Source organism: Ptiloglossa arizonensis, chromosome 13 (genome assembly GCF_051014685.1).
Source record: "Ptiloglossa arizonensis isolate GNS036 chromosome 13, iyPtiAriz1_principal, whole genome shotgun sequence".
NCBI lineage: Eukaryota > Metazoa > Arthropoda > Insecta > Hymenoptera > Colletidae > Ptiloglossa > Ptiloglossa arizonensis.
This window is the reverse complement of record NC_135060.1, coordinates 10,817,510-10,835,769: the sequence shown is the minus strand read 5'-3', so window position 1 is coordinate 10,835,769 and position 18,260 is coordinate 10,817,510. Positions and strand designations below refer to the sequence as shown.

At 39.5% G+C, this 18,260-nt stretch overlaps 1 non-coding gene across 1 annotated transcript; it reads left to right on the top strand.

Moving 5' to 3' along the window:
* The first annotated feature begins 13,939 nt into the window (after positions 1-13,939).
* LOC143154156 (5S ribosomal RNA) lies at positions 13,940-14,058 on the top strand. The gene has a single exon (XR_012994004.1). It is a non-coding gene; the product is annotated as a 5S ribosomal RNA (ribosomal RNA).
* The last annotated feature ends 4,202 nt before the right edge of the window (positions 14,059-18,260 follow it).

The following is an 18,260-nucleotide window of genomic DNA, read 5'->3' as shown; positions in this document are numbered from 1 at the left end:
AAATGTATACCGCCCATCGTGCGGCTTTTTCTACCACTAAACCGCTAAATTATGAAATTACCGAGATACTGGCCGGTAAGGAGTGTTGCGCAATGTATGAAGTCTCGGGAGAATTACACCGTTGAAGAGGGCGGAGAATGGCCAAGCTGTTACGGATTGTACCCTTTTATTCGTTGTGTTCCATGCATAGAAGAGTTGTGGAATTTTAAATGGTAAAGCAGCGCGGGAAAGTGAACAATTCACTCGCATTCAGACCGAAATCACGCGAGAACGTAATGGTAACGTTTTACATACGGTACTTGTATCTCTTTATAAGTTTGGAACCAGCAAGGAGTCACGGATACCTAGTTGGACTACAAGTTTTATATTGAACAGTTTAACCATTAACTCGTAGAATATTAAAAAGTGTGTTATCGTAACGTATTAATTATTCGAGATCTCTGTGGACAATACACAGTATTGGAGTATTGAGGTATCGAAGCGTTGTATTGGACGGTTGAGTTGCACGTATACAAATGTTGGAATATTCTGATGTCGAAGAATTCGAGTATCGTGCTACCGAAGTATTCGAGTATTAATGTTTTGGTACATAGTGATGTACAAGGATTAATATATGGATACATAGAATAACGAGTATAGGGATACAGGAATTATTGGCCTATTTGAATATTGAAATAATTTGGATACTGTAGTATTATTATATTTGAATACCTGAACTTTCGGAGTATTGGTATTTTTAAATAGTTAGGTATATTTTAGTATCAGTGTTTTAGAATAATTTGAGTACTGATTGTGACGTACGAGTGTATGTCCCGAAAGAAATATTAGATGAACGAATAAAATCGTCAAATATTAACGATTTAATTATCATCGAATAGTTTAAAAAATTTGCATCTATGAAAAACCTACGTCAATTTCTTTTACTTAATTTGTGTTCAAAGGTACATTTATATGTACGCTGCGTTTCAATCGGACCCAAAGAGATGTTGAATTGATAAAGTGTACCAAATATTTTATCGCAGCAATTCGTTCTTCAATATCTGAATCGAACTGCATCGATGTTCGTTGACAGATTAAACGGTGTTCCTAAAATGTATTTTTACTATACAGGGAGACGCCGCGTCGTATATATTCATCAAACAGCATCGTAAATATTGTACGAGTAAACTTTAACAATTTGCGCAAATAACATCCGCAATGCGTTTCCGAACTTCGCTTTTCACGAGATTGACGCGGTCAACAACCGTAACATTTAATTTTAGTTTCCATCCCGTTTTTGTTTTGCAATCTTGAACAAACCTGATACAGTGTCTCAGTACCGGTGCCCATAAATAAAATTATAATTCTTTTGACAATCGTGTACATTCACACTTTGATGCATTTTTCTAACAGGAAAGTGTATGCACGTTTCAGCAGTTAATCGAAATATTTGTGCAGTTGATAATCGTGGATAATTTACATATTCAATATGTTCTTACGGACGAGAACGAAATTCTACAAACTTCGCCGAAATGCGAAGAATTTAATGTTTTAGCGATCGACCGTGATCAAAAGTCTATTGTAAAGCATAAACAATTGTAACTACGTATTTCCACTATTCTAATAAGTTTCTTAATGCTTATTTTTATATACCAAATTAATTAAGCGTAGAGAAAATGGCAGCATTTTGATTCATAGAAAGATGCACAGGTTGAATGTTGATAAGTGCTGAAATTAGACTTAGGGCGATTCTTTGTGAACAAATTAATCGAAATGGTAGAATAAACATTTTTATACGAGTCTTCGTTTCCAAGAAAATCGATTCTGAACATTCGTAGGGTACACATGCGATTGAGTGCAACTTGACTAACGTGTCTGACCATTACTCGTTATTTCTACTTGTGTTAATGTTTGCAAACACTGACGTTGATATAATATTACCTGCTTTCCGTCGATCTGATTACTTGGACATAATTTAAATAGGCAACATCATGTTGCCGCCAATGTTTAGAAGCACTAATTCAATATCCTAAGTACAAATAGTAAGTAATGAACCGCGACGTTTGCCAAATAGTACTCAATTACATTCGTTTATTTGTACCTTCAGTGATACATTAATTCGCAATTATCATAAATTTATAATGTTATCGTTACTGACTAAGAATCTTGTGCGGAGTAATTTTAAGTAATCGCAAAATAGTTTGCTAAAATTATGAAAATTTCTACTAAAATAACCGAACAGGTGTCGTGTACATTATAAAAAATTCTGAACCTCGTCCATGGCTTCGTTATACAGATATATAGTGTCCGTTCCAAAAGAAACATTCTAGCATTAAAACATTTACTAACAATTATATTACAACGTAATTGTATGATATTTATAGCAATACGTATTTGGTGTACGCGTATACTACATGGCACTTGTATTTACTCAGTTACTGTACATTTCCTTCCTGAAAAATACAAAAAGATCCAGACTTAATGGTAGACAAATTAGTCTGCTTAGCGTTTCTCTTCAGGATTGCAAATTCGTATTTTTCATATTTCACGTTCACGGTATTTTCAATCATCTATCTCAATCGTCTCTTCTCAATGAAATTTAAGCTTCTTTGGTATCGAGTAATTAATTTTTACGAACGCAGCTTCGCGATTAAAATATAATTTATCAACGAAGACAGAGGGAACTTCTTTAATCGAGTTCATTATCTTACATACCGGAATAAAGTATTTAAGCGACATTCGTGCCGGTTACTCTGGCGTTGAATACCAAGACAGAGTGAAGTTTCAAAGTGGCTTCGGTAATTGCCAAGTTTTCTGTAAGTGCAATTAAAAGTCCTGTCGCGAGATTGGGTCAAATTTCGTTGAGTTGATTTCCAAGATTAAGGCGCGTTGCGCGCCATCTAGTTAGCCAGTTTCTTTTCAAAAAGTTCCCGGTGTCGCGGAATTCGAAATTCTCATCGCCATTGGAGATCAACCCGTCGAATTCCGTCGGCGTCGAGGATAACGAGTAAAAGTCGGGCAATGAAACAAGAGGGATAATGTTTAAAGTTCTCGAGCCATTTCCTTTCCCGCGTATGCTCCGAAGACAATTTTAAGTTTGCCGATAAGGGCATACGTTTGAAAAAATAATAAGAAAGCTCGAAAATTGGCAAAAAGTCCAGCATCGGGAAATTGTTTCGCGAAAGGCAAATAAACCGACGACGAATCGAAAATTTCTACGCTAAAATTGAAAAATAATTACTCGTCCGTTGCAAACGCTATTTCGCGAAACTCTCCACTATTCGTTCTTCGCGGGAGAATTGTTCATTTTCGAAAATCGTAAGCTTGTTTCACGAGCTTCGTGTTTTATTCGATGTGTTTCCCTCGTGCTTCTCGAAACAACGCTTAACAATTCTTGGCTCCGACGTACGATAACAGTGGCTCGCGATAATCACGGAGCAACAATTTTCCCGGAACTTCGAGGAACAATCTTTCTCTTGCAAAATTTTCAACTGCGAGTTTTTACCGGCCATCCAACGGAGAACTTCCCCGCGTTTCCCGACGAAGAAAACAATAAACAGAGGAGCGAGCGTTTCGCTGTACGCTAGGCGGTGTTCCTTGCTCCGAATTTCGACAGAAATAACTGGACGAAATGAAATCGTAAAAACAGGTCCCCAACGAAACACCGCGTTATTATTGTTTCCTTCTGGGGGATCCATTTTTCAATTCGGTCGCGACGAGGAAAGAAACGGGCAACGTAGTTCCGCGGCCGCTCGAATAAAAAGTTCGCGCACGAGGCGAGGTTTCGGAATGCAAACCGGTTGTTAAAACTTACGCGCGCGAACTGGCGGGAACGTTGAGAACGCTCGTACCGTATCCACCGAATGTTCCTCCCGCGTTTAGCTTCCCACTTTCATTTACATGCTGCGCGTAATGTATTACGGGCAACTGGCTAAAACGTGAAGAAGAAGAGAAACAACGGTCGAGCGCACGGCTCGGCGCAACACAACATTCGCGAGCTTGTATGTGGAAACGAAGGGGTCCGGATACTGGTAATCCAGCTACGTACCGATAAGAACGCGGGAATAAATCGCCGCTCGGCCCGGGAAAAAAAAGCCACCGGTGGAATGGAATCGGTGGGAGAAGGCTAGATAGAGAAACGTTTGGCAATTTGTACGGTTCCAGTGGAACAGTAATCTGGATATTTTAGTCCGCGTTTAGATAGGTACGAGACCGGTTCAAATGTAAAAGTGACTTTTCTTCTTGTCAGTTTATTGGACGAATATTCTAGAGAATTAACAATGGATTACTTTTCGACACAGAGTCCAGTGACTTTTGTACACCTTTTCCAGTGAATTGGGAATTTTTTAATAACGAAAAAACTCGTTACGTATTGAGTCAATTGTGCACCAATTCGTCCCTGTTTATACAGTGTTGATATTTTTTGGATAGTTTCGGAGCGGTATGGAGTAGGAGAAGCATTTCAAATCGTATTACAATCGCTTAAAATTCCTTCGAAATGTCCGTGTATCGAGCAATAATAGTTTTATTTTTTAACGAAAAAATTTCGATGTCAGTAAGTTTCCATACGCTGACATTTCCCGAGTTACCTTACGAGAACGATAACTGCAATTATTTTCACTAATCTTTAAGCGAAAGTATAATCATCGCCAGAGCTGCTATTTTTTGAACGATTATGTAATATTTCACGAACAGCGCTGTACCGTTGCTATAAAGTTACAAATAATCGTCATAATCTTATTAAATACAACGTTGTCGGCTTTCGATTCTTTTCGTTATAAAATACACAGTCTACCTAAGTAATAAAAGTACAATAAACCGTATCGAAGTGTCGGAAATAAAAAAATAATTCCACTGGTCGGTAACGATCTAACATTCACGGGTTCGAAAGAAATCGAACGATTCGCAGCGAGAAGCCTAATGATAAAATACATGGAAAAGTGTTCGGAATTTTGTACGGCCGAGCTCAAAATTATCACTCGGGCACGAACTTTCATTTGAAAATCGGATGACCCGATTTTCAAACGTTGCAGAAGAAAATTGCGAAGCAACGATCGCGATTCGAAGAACGCCCGCTATCGATTACAAGACTCGTACACATCGATCGATCGCGGAGAGTGCAGGGTCGAGATTAACCGAATCGGTCGCGCAAACGGGAACAGTGACGGGGTTGGTTTAGCGAGTCGTTTCCGATGGGAAAACACGGTCCACGGTGAAATAACCGTCCGAATCGGGAACAATACGGACGCAGGAAGGCGGCACAGAGTGGGCAAGGGTGCAGCAGAGAGGGGGCAGCATCCGTCCGGGCGATACGAAATTTCGGTTCCGCGTCGGTGAACAATGCATGCAAATTCGCCGAATAATCCAACGATGAATCGTGCCGCGGTCTCCCGGCCGCGGTCGCGGCTCGCGCTGGATTGATATCCTTTGTTCGGGCGCGTGAACGATAGAAAAGCGGCGAGTTTCAAAGGATTCTTGCCGAGTGGCGCACACGAACAGGCTAATACAACAGATGTCCGCGTCATCAACAGGTTTATCAACAGGTGAGAACGGCGATACAAACGCGGCCGACGAATGACGAAATGCGGGCGGTTGAACGCGCCGTCATTCGACGCGTTCGGGCGTAACGGTGAAGTCTCGCGACACATGTGCCGCGGCGAGAAACACGCGCTCGAGGGAAATTTTCAACGACTCAGCTCGTTCAATCGATTAACGTGGGTGAATAGAATCCCTCGATGGAAACGGTTTAACCGTTATCGTGGTCCTCGATCATAGAGTCGTTTACGTACACGTTCGTCGCCGAGGAATCGCTCGTAACTTACGATCAATGGGTGAAAGTTTTGCGGAATTCTCGCCGGACAGGGCTGTTTGGGAGGTAGTTCCGTCACGAATGGAACTGCAAATTAGTTAACAACGTGATAGTAGCTTATCGAACACTCCTGTTTGGAAATAGAAGTAACTTGTCGAACACTTCCATTTGGAATTGGTAACTTATCACTTCTATTTGGAAATGGTAACTTATCACTTCTATTTGGAAATAGAAGTAACTTGAACACTTCTATTTGGAAATGGTAACTTATCACTTCTATTTGGAAATAGACGTAACTTGTCGAACACTTCCATTTGGAAATGGTAACTTATCACTTCTATTTGGAAATAGAAGTAACTTGTCCAACACTTCCATTTGGCAATAGTAACTTATCACTCCTATTTGGAAATAGAAGTAACGTGTCGAACACTCCCATTTGGAAAGCATTGATTATCGATCGGTAAGTTGGAGCGCGCAACGTGGCTGCAATTGTGTTCGAGTTCGAGCTTATCATAGTTATATTAACGGTCCCCACGGACGAGGGATCGAGAAGTACATACGATCGGTGCATTCGCCCACCACACTCGGCCGTGGACTGCCAGTACGATATCGAGTTTCAAACCCCGAAGTATCCACACTGGTTCGAGAAGGACCTTTCTATACATCCACTGTTTCTGCTGCAATGGTACGCGAATTGACGTAATCGCGCCGCAACTCCCACGGCGAGCCTTAGCTCTGCCCGCGATATTGGGCAACCGCTACCACTACGATGATCGAACCCACCGGTAGACGCGGGTGAAAAGAGAATCGTTAACTTCGGCCCTTCGTGGGTTCTGGAAATTGCAACAGGAGAACACGTGCCAGTCAACCGTCCCCGATCCCCGTAGCGTCGTTTCGTTTCTGGAGTCTTCGTGGTACCACGCGAGGCACCACTTTCAGTTACGTTGTCACGGTACTGGTTTACCAACGCATCGGATACACAGGGACGTTTCTCTTCTCCGATGGTTATCGCGATAATTCCATCGTGAAGGAGGAAACTACGAACAGTAATCGCGACTGAAAAATTAACGCTCGGTATCGTGTGGACACCATCGTGAACACGGTGACACGAGTTCAGAGACTCATAGGATACATCTACGGACTCGTAGAACACAGTGGTAACGATACTATGCTCGTGTAACACGATGAGAGGGACTCTTAATTCGTGGAGTGCTATGGAAGGGTTCTCGAACCTGTGGAACTCAACGGGAGCGATACCAAACTCGCCATCCGAACGACAGGAGAAGAGAGGACACGATTATATCGAATTTCTTGCGAGTGCCTGGTTCAATCAACTTCTAGTCATCGATATTGCGACCTATAAGTTCAAGATCACTTACGTAGTATCTTAATTTTAGCATAGCGTAGGTTGAGGGAAACGTAGCTGTAAGAGAACATAGTTTTAAGGATCGTGCCTGGAAGAGGGTAATAAAAGAAAAAGTAGGGGTTGGCAGGGGTCGAAGCAGGTCCAATGAAAAGGTTATTGACTATGGGCGGCTCATGTGTACGGTTAGCGAAATTTGACGAGCGACGAGTGAGGGTGCAAGAGAGTGTTGAGCCGAAGAGATTTGAGCCGAGGTGTGTTGAGACGAGAATCGTGATCGTTATAGAGAGTTGTATCGTAGTCACGTTATTTACTGTTATTTAGCTATTGTCAAAGTATTAATTATTTATAATTTAATAAATTACTCCACATCTATATTGAATTCCTCGGGTTCGAACGTGTCGTTATTGCATTCCACGAATTTGCATTAACTGTAGAAATTATAGCAGCTTAAGTTAGTTACTAAATACTAAATCATTGCTCTCGAGATGTTCGTACCGTCGATTCTTCGAGATCTTGTTAATTCTTGAATAGGAAACAAAGTTTTAAGCGATTTAATTATAGAAGTGTGATATAAACGGTGTTCTTTGATCACAATTGAAGGAATTATTTGTCACAAGGAGCAATTGCAGTCGTAATTACTGGAATTGATTAACGGACAAAAATGTTGTTAGCATTTATTCCTGTTTCACCAGTTTTCCGTTTACTCCACCCGTTTAATTTGTCCCAAGCTAACTTTGCATAGTGGAAACTGTGCGAATACTCTTGAGTATTTTCCCTCGGATATTTGCGTCTATTGTCAACGAGTTCATCAACAGGTGCAAATACCGGAACAAATAGAAACCGCAAGTGGCACGAAGTAGCGAGCACTGATGTGGAAACTAGACTTCGCTACGATTTAGATAACCGTTAGGTAAATCTTGAACGTTTTCGATATTTTATTAAATAACGTTCTAAGGGTTTCTTCGATTTTACTTAATACCATTGCACAGTCAAAACTATAAAAGTCTATAAGAATCTAAAGAATAAGAATAATATAGAATTTTTCTTATTACTATTTTCAATTATTATTCTATCGCATTATAGAATATGTAATTAAAAATTTATGGGCGTTCCAAGAGAATTCTGTTACGTGTAAAAACGAAGAAGAAACTTCTAGTTTCTGTGAAAAGAACTCTTGGACATTTCGAAAGAAAAATCGCTTTATAAAATTCGAAGGAAAACTATCGAAGTTTAGTACCAGACGAGCCAGTTTTATTCGGTAAAGTGAAAAATTCAATATGTTTTTAATATGCATCCTACCTAGTCAATTGCTGATTAATCAACGTACAATAATGAATTCGTATTACGAAGATGGTTGCGTTATTCATTGTTGTGTGTAATCGCATTTGGGAATTATAGGAGATTAGTTTAACGGTTGAATTTCCATACGTTTCATAAATGTTTGTACCAATTTCTATTATATTAGAGAACAAATACTGCGACGGCCATTTCCAATAAATGTATAATCTGATTACCATAGATTTAGTACCATTATACCAGTCTGTCGTACAAATTAACAATACGTAATAACAATAATACTACGTTTCTTTCTGAAAGAAACTACTCCATTTACTTACAATAGTAAATATTGACTATTGACAAACAAAAGATCACAGATTCAGACCAATAAGGGTCGAATTTTTTTTAATTGATTCTTTTCATCGTTTTGAAATAATCTAATCCACTATTCGCAAGAATCTTCCAACGAATTATATTAGATTTACACTCTTCTAAAATTTATAACACGAAATTATAATCTGGAACGTAATTATCGGATAAGTTTACGACAGATGCTCGATGCATAAAGAGATTCAGATCGATGTCTTGAAAGTACAGCTAAGTCTACGTTACGAACCATAATTACAACGTTTCTCGTGGTATTATTCTTGTTTTGAAAATAAAATTTCCCTTCAGCTCGTGGTAAAGGGGTGGGAAATACTTCACCTTTCGCGGACATACTTGACAGGGTGAAAAAAGATTACAGGAGCTTGTTTAAATAGTCGTGCAAAGAATTAGCCAACACGGTCAAGGGGACGCACGGTTCAAAGAAAAACAAAGTAACGCGTCCGGGGCGGAGTAAAAACGTCCGCAAGAAGCTGGTACGTTTCTCTATTAAGCGAAAAACTCACCGCGAAAGCCACGGTAGAAAAAAAGAGGCGTCGTACACGCGGTGAACAAAGGATAGTTTATAAAAGTCGTCTGTAAAATAAACGCACCCTGGCCAAATGACAAAGCTTTGTTCGCAACTCTTTTTCAACCGCGACCCCCGGGCGGAAACTCTGAAACTGCTTAAGAACTGTCCACGAAGAAGCAAAGGAGCTGTGTTATTGATGAAAAAAAAAAACTTTTTCGTTGGATCGGGCTCTCCAAGTAGAATTACGTAAATCATTCTTGGGAAACTGTGACAAGTGTAGCGACACACTGAGTGCAAGTTGGTTAAATATAGTCAAGTGTCGCGAAACAAATTCGTTGAAAGCATGAAATGTCCAGTGTCGTGGGATATATACAGTTTGAAACTTCGTCCTGGTAATAAAACCCGCGTAAAGGAGCAAAAACGATATACGACTCTGCGAACTAATCCTTTTAAAAATATTTCGTCTCTTTGGATTGACTTTTGTTCTCCAAGTACGTTTATCGCGCGTGCTGTAACGCGAGCCGATCAATTGGCAATTTTCTGTTAATTTTAGATTTCTTCTTGGAAGTTTTTTGGTTTTTCCGTAGCTCCTGGTTTCATTTAAAATGTCGAAACAACAGACAGTTCTCGTAAATTTTATCAATCGGCTACGTTCGTAGTGCACGTAATTTTGAAATACCCTGTATAAATTTATAAAAATGATAACTCGTCTCCGGAGACTCCGTATTTATCCAGAGTCTCGTTCAGTCGTCATCGTGATCGACGCACGTATGCACGTCGTAAAAACGATGCACGTTGCTGCAATTATTGCCGAGACGCACCTTTTAATCGGGTTCAGAAACGGTGCATCAATTAAACGCAAAACGCTTCTGAGAAATACGCGGCGACAGAAGGGAGGAACGCGCGAGGAGTAATTGGGAACGAGTCGCAAACGGTCACCGACACAATTCCGGCAGAGCAATTAAAAGCTCCAGCGAGTCGATAGTTACTCTTAGGCCCCGGTGAGTTGTTGAATTAATGCGACTTACACACGCGAGCCACATAAAGAACTGTTCGGCCACGTCGATTTAAAGGTACGACTTCAACACCGTCATTCCACGACGAAGAACCGGGTGAACGATTCTAACAGTAATTCTTGGTCTCTGAGATTTCGAATACATTTCTTCTTTGTAGACGATCGTTTAAATACGTTTGAATTATTGTACCCGTATCGAGATAATTTCGTACGGTAGCATTATTTTCAATCCTTGTTTTTGAATTTTACACATTTGACTATAATGAAGAAATTACGGAAGTAAAAAGCAGAGACGTTAAAAAGGAACATTTACGAGAAAAGGATGGTCAATTATCTAAAGTAGAGAAAGAGATGAACGTATGAAAAGAAATACGAAAAATGTAGTATGTAGTTTGTTACTGATAGTAAACTAACGTATAAACCGAAAAATTCAAAATATTAAAAAAGAACGGTATTCAATAATTTATATATTGTACACTGGTAAATGCAGTTCGAGTTAAATTGTCTCAATATTGACCATTTTTTCTTCCCCATAGGATTATAGTTATGAAACAAGAAAGTATTCTATTGTAAATGGAAAAGTAATCGTGGAAATTAAAAGTGTTGTTAATTTGCAAAATTAAAGTTACGCTGTTCCTGTTTTTAAATTTCTCCTCTCGTTGCACATACCGTAAGTCTCTTGGTGAAGGTATGCACACGTGCAATTCGAGATCGTTCCCTTTGATTTGAAAACTCGCATAGGCCCTATTTGAAAGTTAGCCCTCCGACGAGGTTCAGAATCGGTCGATCGCTGTTGAGGAGCACGAAGAAATTCATAGTTCTTCAAATTCTAATTAGAAATCGAAGTTTCGTCCAATAAAAAGTAAATTGGAAAGTGCCGAGGTAAAGGAGCGCACAAATTATAAATGTCAAAATTTACAAACAAGTCGAGTTTGTTTGGCAAACTCGGTCTACGATGCTTTAACAAAGCTTAACAAAGTCTAAAGAAACTTCACCGAAGCACTTTCTAAAGGTCCTCCAGATGCTCTTCAGCTAAAGGAATCAACTCCAGGATCCTTCCAAACTCAGAATGGTGTGCTCTAATTGAAGAAAAAAGAAATTGCAATTTAAGAAAATACTCTTTTAACCCTTCAGAACGGTCGTCGATTTTTCTAACTTGAGCACGAATGCTGGATATAGATACGACACTGCTAGGTTACCTTTTATGCGATGTTTCTGCATAATTAACGAACTTTATTATCTCCAATAAAAGAAGAATAAAATGTAAGAACTGCGTTTAAGGAGAAACATAATTACGAAAGAGGAAATAGACGTAATTGTACACACACACACCGGAGGAAGGTACCGGTTAATATCGTCGATCTGGGTTACAAGAACAAGATGAATGATTACAGCGTTAACAACCTCATACCGTGCCCGGATACGATTTAATAGAGAACTATCGACAAAGCGTCTTGAAAATTTCCGTTTCCCTTGTGGAAAAAAGAAAAACGGAAGGAAAAGTAGATAACTGGCAGAATGTCGATTGCGATGGTGACATGCATATAGCGCGATATTACGGTGTCGGGAGAAGTCAACGTCTGTCTATTAACAATGATTTTTGTATTTCGACTTGCACGTTATTTTCGGAAATCAACGAGATTGATGCACATTATTCCGAATGGGACTTTCTTGCAAGTAATAGTGTACACTAAGTTCTTCGTTATATATGTGTGTCCTTTATGTATCGGTATTTTCAGTTTAATTGCTCGCGCAATCGTTGAAACGCGTTTCTCGTATAAGAGCAGTCAAATCGTTCGAACGAGTTTTGAAACTTAGAATGAAATTCTTTCTCATTGAGCTTTATTCGATAACATTTTCTTCTATTTTCAAAAGACCAAAAGGTTTAGTTCGTTCGAATTGCACTACGCACCTCGTGTAACGAATTTCGTTTTCTTCGCGAGAGCTAACACTTCGTGCAAACGAAGAGCAACCTGTCAGTCGGTTACACGCGGTTTGTTAACAATGCATTCGCATGTCTGTGAAATTAATACGGGTTTATCAAAATGCAACGTGTAAATCACCGCGAGCGATATTGCAAGCAGGCTGCATTGTTTTTGGACGAGAAACGAAGGTTCCTATCCATATACATGAACCAATTAACCAGTCAACGTGCGATGACACACTTCCTAATTCTGACAATTGTTCTGCTCGCTATTACTGCTTACAGATTGCATGATTCTCGCCGACGACAATGTTAATGGAAAGCTGAGTTATGTAAACAAGTCGTGATCGTGCATCAATCGTGCATTCATGATTTGAATTTGATCAATATACAAAATGGGGCACACGGGGCGCGACACAACAGTTTTTCAATGAATCGAAAAATGTCGATTACACGAATGTTAGGAATACACGCGAGCGAAACGATGTAGTCGTTATATTAGTTCGAATGTAAATAGTAATCGCGCGTAGTAAAAGTGATATTAAAATATAATCAATAAAATTGAAATTGTGCTTTTAATGTATTATGACTTGATTAATACACTTACTAAAAAAACTATAAATTGCAGAAGTACTAAATAATTAATTACAAAAATATCAAATATGAAATTACAATTTATTCTACGTAAAATTGAAACGATACTTCTTCTTTCTATCGATGTTGTCATTTATTTCTATTATTTCCATTGTAATAATTAGAATTGCAATTTCAGTTTATCATTCGTAATTATACATTCTACACGAGCAAATTGTAATAATTTACGCTCCAGTTCCTGCAACGTGACGATAGTACTCTCTTACAACGAAAATGTGAACAGTTTCTATTTATAGTTTACAATTATCCTTCTCCGATTTATCAGTTACGGACAGCATAGCACGTTCGGTGAAAAATAATGTTTCCCCGGTTACACCTACGCAATTAACTTTCCATCACAGTGTCGTGGTTTAGGATTATCCGTACTGTCAGAATCTTTGATATCTCACAACGTAACATCTCGAAAGATCGACGAAACGTCGAAACGTGATGTGACCCAGTACCGCGTGTGTCAATTTCCTTTCGCAGCATTTTCAAGGGACGTCAGTCACAGTGTTTTCGTGGTATTTCGAGAAGTAAGAATACGTTGCCTCTTATTCTGGTTTCTCGACTTCTTTTCAGCGTTTCGCTCGTGAAGTATCGAATTCATTGATCGAAATTTATAGAAAGAACGTTCGATTACATATTCAAGAAGCTTCGCATCTGCGCGCGACAGAATTACGTAACCTCGCGAAAATTCTTTAATACGTTCGAATTCCTTCTTAAGTGTATTTTATCAATTGAAGCAGAAACTATCTCTTATAAAATTTCCATACGGTAATAATTATTGGTTATAATTTTGAATGAGCATAATTGTCAATTCGATTCATTTATAATATAATATTAAAAAACTTTCATTGCTAAAGACACGAATATTAACCAAGATTGAAAATTACTCCTTCTGTTAAAATTAACACGTTTACACTTTGTGGTTATAAGTACGAGTACCACTCGAACGTGTAGACAATTTTACCGATTTTCGTAGTAATATATATTCTTCCATTAAGTGTACATAACGCACATTACTAAGTTTTTAGTACGTCAACGACCATACCATGCATGAACCACCAGTTCTCGTCTGATCACTGAAGTTAAGATGCATTGGGCACGGGTAGTACTTGGATGGGTGACCGCTTGGGAACACCGTGTGTTGTTGGCTCTTTTTTGGACCGCGGGCGATCGTGAGATTGAGTCTCACGCTGCCCTTCGTGCAGTTCCCTACGAAACCTAGCGACGGAATATTGTGGCCCTTTTCTTTTTTTTACACGAGGAAAATCTTCGAAAGACTCCCCCGATCCCTTGGGGAGAGTGTGGGATTCCCAGCACCCGCAAATAACGGATACAAGACCTACTCACATGTAAGGATATAGTATAGTGCTCGATAAATTTTATCGAATGACAAAACTTATTGAACAACCTATTGAAACCCACCACGGTGGCTATCCTCGCACATTTTCAAGGGGGCACCGAGAACTAAAAACATCATAGCTTCCAGTGTCCCCGTAGTGTGATCCTCTCCCGCCATCGTTTGTCCAGGCGTTGAAAAAAATGGAAGGGGGTCCTTTCGTTGCCCCCTCACAACGAAAATGTGATTGAGTGCGATAACCGCGCTGCACAGGGGGGTACCAGAGGTTTTGATGTTTTTAGTTCCCGGTTCCTCCCTAAAAACGCGCGAGGATGGCCACTGTGGTAGGTTTTAATGGATAGGTCTCGTATCCGGTGTTTCCGGATGCGAGGAATTCCACACTCTCCATAAGGAATCAGAAGAATCTTTCGAAGATTTCTCCCACGTAAAAATAAGAATTCTGCGGTATACATCCCGCAATTTTAGTAAAGCTTTCAGTTTAATCGTGCATCTGTTGAATTTAATACTGCCTTGACCCATCCGTGAGTCAATGGACTGTAAACGTCTTAATTTTTTTCCGAACCTTTTTTTCGATTTTGTATAAATGTCCACCTTAAATCAGGTAGTACAATTTGCGTTTGTAAAATATCTGTTTTGACTTTGGATAAATTATTGTCGGTATTCGTTTGGTCTTATGCCCCGGCTGTACGAGAATTACGAGCAACGGGGTGTCTCTCGCGGTAGGATATTACTGTCTGCATGAATCTTCGGTATCCGGTCGATCCTCCGGGGTGCCTTTAAGGATGTCCGTATGAACTTATCCTATCGGCACCTTACGTGCTCGCCTCAACTTCCGGAACGATATTTCGCCCCTAGGTCCAAGAGTTACAAGCACCATTTATACCTCGACCTAAATTTGAAATTCCGGAATGGGTGGAAGACACAAAAGAATTTACCGAAAGAAATACTACTGCCCACGGAATTAGAGAAAATGTTAGAACGCTCCTCGAGGCAAGCCATCTAACGTCACGATTCTACGTGTCAAATATATCTTCCAAATTATCTTAATGCCTTCAATGCTTCGACCCGAATTACGATTTGATTCCTTCGATTCGACTTCGAGTCGTCGTGAGTCGATAATTTATTCATCGACGTAGTTTATCGATAAATTACGCGTGGAATGAATCGGTTTATCGATCCTCCGCAAATTCTTTAAGTTCGGGAATATAGTTCGGGTTAGAATAGAGATTCCCTTGACGTAACAGAGTGTGACTAATAATTATATCAACGACGTCGTGTTTATCTAATTTCCAGCGAAAAAGTCTCACCGATTCATTGTTGATTCATGAAAATGGAATGAAAATTAAAATAATGGTTTACTCGTTCAACACGTTTGTTACAGCACACCGCAGATTAAAATGGTCCGCAGTTAATTTCGAAGAACGTTCGTGACACTCGCAGAGTTTATATTGTGTCGCATTCTGCACAGCCTGACGCACACGTTCGTATTCGAGATTCGACAAGGTCGCGCGGTTTTTAAAAATAGCTCATCGCTAAATTAATAATTATTTCGGACATTTAATTCCGAGAAATGTAAAAACACGACGGGTTTGCGTGTTTCGGGTCAGTCTGGTCCAGACGAGAACGATAGCCGAGCGAACCAACAATAAAAATTTTGTCGTAAAACGAACGCCGAGTGGCACAGAAAAATGTCACCATAACTAAGGTATTACAATCGCGCTTTTTGTTTCTGATTTGGTGTCCTTGAATTAAACAATCTGACATTATATTCAAACACGTGTTTGGTCATTTCTTTGGATTTTCTATGCAATATAAATGCAGCATAATTATTTGTGTAAACTTGGCATTTTTAACCATTTCGTAAGTTGTTCCTATACGTTTACATTTATTTTAAACTTTTCGTATGTTTTGCAGAATTAGACAATTATAGGAACTTTGTAAAATCCAATGGTACAAATCGGAGTACCAACAAACACACGTTGCTTCGTCATCTATTTACCAGTATTAATTCTTTCCTTCAATGTCCCGTAATCTACAATGTTTCATTGGTTAGTTCTGTTCTCGAACTCCAAGAACTCGATATCGTTGATTGCGCGAAGGTACGAAGCTTGCAATCGAATCGGTAACAGAACTTCGCGGGTGTTCCTCGATCGTGAATTCGATAAACTGGGGATATGCAAAACTGCTGCATCGCGTTCCAGTGACCTTCCTGAACCTATCGAAAAAAGGGAAAAAAGTCTACGAACACAGTCGACGGCCACGATTCACGTCTCGGAATGTCTCGTGAGCGAGAATCGTGCTCGAAAACCCTCGAAATTCCTGGCACGTTTTCGCTGCATAACCGAGCGGAAACGTTGCCTGCGCGGCAGCCGCGCGTTCCGCGGAAATTTATATTTCATAAACCGCGGTGAATTTGTTTGATCGCGTTTACGACATGTGAGCTCCCGCGGAAATGCATCGCGCACGCAATCCTACTTTTTTCACCGATAAATATTTCACAGAAATTTGTACCGTAAACGCTCCGCAATTATTCGCCGAGCGTGAAATTTAACGCACCAGCGTTTCGAATCTATAAAAACAAAGTAGAATTAACTATCGCGAGCACTGCCAGAAATACAGATACATCGGTACGCTTCGTCTTTTCTTCTTCCTCTTCTTTCTCGAGTCTCCACGTGGTAGATCTAGTCGAGTGCAATTAATTTAGTGTCTGTTCGAACGACAATCGATTTACGCGCCGATGAACGCTCTCGTGGCGTTTATCTGCGGTCGTGCAATTACTTCCCGTGTACCGCGAACCACAATTTGTGGTTGAAAATAGAAGGAGAGTTTGAATCGAGTGGATCTGCCGGTGAAAAAAATAAAATGCTCTCGGAAAAACGATCAAACGAAATTGTTTAACAAATTACTCCGAACAATTATATCGAACATTCCGAAGGTCGCAACATTTTAATAAACGATCGTTAAATCTGTCGACACTTGTTCGTAGTTTTCGCGATTTTATGGCATTGTACATGCACGTATGTGTGTACACGGAACGTAAAATGTCCTCGAAGAATCTCGAGTAATTTATACGGAGAAATATGGAGGAGTTTAATTTTTTCACGATAAAATCGCAAAGTATTGCAAGTTTCCATTAAATAAATGAGACGTCTAATGTATTCCACTTGTAAAATTCATGAAATTCGAAGGCAAAAGCCAGATTCTTGCCAAACTCGTAACCCGTTGCAGTTTCAAAAACAAGATGTCTTTTCATACTCGTTTCTGTTTGCACACTTATGCGCTAGAACTTGCTCCCGCGCGTGAAAAACATTCCACGGTATCAGAAATTTATTCAAATGTCAAGGAAACTATATATACCGAATGCCAAGTTTATTTTCAGAATAATCCGGACTTTATGATAGGAAATAAAGAAAGGGGAAGGAGAAACCCGAAGAATCGAGTCTACGTTTTAGTAGCAACAAAATTAATTGCTGCTGAAAATTCTAGGAATCTTAAATTAACGACTTTTCATAATCTATTAATAAATATATAAATATTGACATACCTTTCCTTGAAAATCGAAACGATGTGTTACAGGAGATTTTGATGAAATACTATTATCGGAAAAACCATATTATTACATAGCAAAGTAACGGATAATGTCTTCAGCAGTTACAAAAATGTTTAATTTTTGATTATTTTCACTCCTGGAATTAGTCACAATCCACCAAGAACACAACTCGGATAGACGGATGACAAAATTTGTACGCTTCGTTCTCCCTGACACCTGTACTCAAATTTTGTATCACTAGTACCAATAAAATCGACGAAGGGCATCGTCCCCCGAGTAATAAGAATACAAACAGCAAGAATTAGTATTTTCCGGAAACGTTCTTATATCCCGGTTCGTGTTTGCGAAAAGTAATGTGGAAAAAAGAATAAACAAATTACCAGCCCTCCCTCTTGTTACTCTGTCGCGACAATCACCAACACGCGTTTGCGTTGTCGCGCGAAAG